Raw genomic sequence first — 3,102 nt, 5'->3', positions numbered from 1 at the left:
AACGTTAACATACATAACACGCCCCCCCCCCGCCCCCGGGGAAAGTATTCAGACGCCTTGTACTTTCTCCACATTTTGTTACATTACAGCCTTATTCTAAAATGTATTAGACATGTTTTTCCCCTCATCAATCTACACACAATACCCTATAATGACAAAGCAAAAACAGGTTTTTCATTATGGGGTATTGTGTGTAGATTGGTGAGGACATTTAAAAAAAATCCATTTTAGAATAAGGCTGTAATGTAACAACATGTGGAAAAGGGGAAGGGATCTGAATACTTTCCGAATGCACTTTATATAAAAATGTCCATAAGGCCAAGAACCCAGAGTGGTGCCTGTAACAAAGAAACATTAACCCTTAAAACGGCAGAAAGGTAAACAACGACTCTCCAAAACTAGACAGTTCAGTTCATTAACCTGAAGATTGGCTAAAACAGGATTTTCCTAACTCTGTCCTTGGCCCCACCTAATGGAGCCTAAGTACGAAAGGAGGTTAGGTAGTCCTCCAGATGGGCAGGGCAAGTCCGTGCCCTCATAGGCCGATCTTCAGCCGCCACCACTTGTGGCTCTGGCCCTTGGGGAGCCCACAGAGGCTGGGGCACGGGTGGAGGAGGTCTATCATGTCTCTGGCCTGTATGTCCATGTTGTACTGGCCCGTGAGTGGGCATTTTTATTCCATGAGGGGCAGTGACTTTCCTGAGGCGGCTGGCGTGCCAGTGCAATCCATTGCTCAGCATCAAGGTGGCGGATCCCAGTTGTCGACTGATATGAAAGGGGTCCAACCAGAATGAGGCCATTTTGTTGCGCCACTGAGGCCAACGGGCTCGGACCGAGACTGACACTTGGATGATTGGCTTCTTCACCCTGTGTGCCTTGTCAAAGTGGTGTTTTATTGCTCTTTGGTGCTTGGTGACTGCCTACTTTGCTTGGGTGTGCACACGTCGTACCATACATAACACTTACTCCTTCAGCAGCAGTCCAGAAGTCGTCTTCTTTGGTGGAGTTTAACATCCATTATGTTGCAATACCACCTCAAACTGAACTATAGTATAAATCCATTACACTTTGTGACCCAAAATGGGAAAAGGGGAAACAGGAAAAATAACATTTTTAATTACCCTTCCAACTAACCCTACACTCATTAAAACCCACCAACTTATTCCACTACTTTAACCCTATCTGATCCTACCCCAGGCCAACGACCTGAGAGGACGGGACATTACCACTCAACACACCTTGAAACTCTTCTGATGTCAAATCTCGTACCCTGCTGCAGCTGCCACCACATCTATTTTCCATCTCTGCGGTACAGTTCATAACCATTGCTATGAACACTAAGAAGCCAACCTTACTGAAACATACAGTATACTCATTAGACTATCCCTCTGTTGTGGGACAGATCTACTAGTCACAGGGATCCTCTCAATCCCTCACCCTTGATCCTCCCTCCTCATTGACTCAGCATACGACATCTTTTGCACTACTCTGACCACCTTAACCTGCCGCTCTCGTACCGGACACCGGCAATTCCCAGTAACATGGGCACCCCTACAGTTGACATGACTTTTTTCACAGAAACGACACATTATTGTATCCCAAGTCCTCCTGCACACTACCCACATCTTGGAAACTCCCTCCTACACACTGCAACATACTCATAAACATGACATCAGTGGTGGAAAAAGTACCCAATTGTCATACTTGAGTAAACATAAAGATACCTTAATAGAAAATGACTCAAGTAAAAGTGAGTCACCCAGTAAAACACTACTTGAGTAAAAGTCTTATTGTATTTTGTTTAAAATATACTTAAGAATCAAAAGCATAAATCACTTCAAATGCCATGTACTAAGCAAATCAGACAGCACCATTTGAGTGTTTTTTTATTTATGGATAGCCAGGGACACACTCCAACATAATTTACAAATGAAGCATGTGTTTAGTGAGTCCACCAGATCAGAAGCATTAGAGACGACCAGGGATGTTCTCTTGATAAGTGTGTGAATTGGACCACTTTCCTGTCCCTGCTAAACATTCAAAAATGTAACAAGGACTTGGGTGTCAGGGAAAATGTATGGAGTGAAGAGAACATTGTTCTCTTTACGAATGTAGTGAAGTAAAAGTTGTAAAAAATATGTAAAGTACAGATACCGACAAAAACTACTTAAGTATTTTTACTTATGTACTTCACACCACTGCACGACACCTTTAAACCAGCGTATATGGCACAAACGCGCTAACAGCATAACTCATAATAACATTACTTTGTCAGGTAAAGACTGAATCAAGCTAAAAAGAACAGACCGTCACCTCTGTTTCACCATGCTCCCCACCGGATCTGCGTCGCACCAAACGGCAAGCGTCATAAACACTAGGAATCTTCAACTTAAAATTGCTCCACACTTAACTCTAACCCAGAAATTACTCCCCTCAATAGTGCCCTGTACCTAAGCGCAAAACAAGTTGCGTCGCACGGAGTGCCTGCACTCTGATATTAAGAAACAAACATCACAAGTCCACTCCTGGTTACCTCTGTAGCTCAGCTGGTAGAGCACGGCGCTTGTAACGCCAAGGTAGTGGGTTCGATCCCCGGGACCACCCATACACAAACAAAAAGAAATGTATGCACGCATGACTGTAAGTCGCTTTGGATAAAAGCGTCTGCTAAATGGCATATTATATTATTATTATTATACCTCCTCCAACTCAACAGCACCCACCATATTTTCCACCCAACCTGAAACCACCCATGGATCAGCCAAAAGGCCAGGTTCCACCCTCTTCAAAAATCTCGCTCCCACTGGACCAAACTTTACTTTATCATTACCATGTCCATCAATGCAAGGCTCAGGCTCCTCAACACATTTTACCCCTTCCATTTCACCTACAGAACTCAAACTTGCAGCCGGCTCACTCTGTTTGAACTTGACACCAATCTTCCTCGACATACCCTGTCCCTTGTTATTGCTAGCTTCAACAGATTCAAACCTATCCTCTGCCTCCCTCAGTCTTTTCAACCTCCTCGCTCTTTCCCTCCAATTCTCCTCCCATATCCATTTACCCCAACTCCTGAAAATACTCAACTTTTCCAAGCCAAAA

This window comes from Coregonus clupeaformis, chromosome 9 (genome assembly GCF_020615455.1).
Source record: "Coregonus clupeaformis isolate EN_2021a chromosome 9, ASM2061545v1, whole genome shotgun sequence".
Taxonomy (NCBI): domain Eukaryota; kingdom Metazoa; phylum Chordata; class Actinopteri; order Salmoniformes; family Salmonidae; genus Coregonus; species Coregonus clupeaformis.
The sequence above is the reverse complement of the archived record's forward strand: the minus strand, read 5'-3'. Positions refer to the sequence as shown.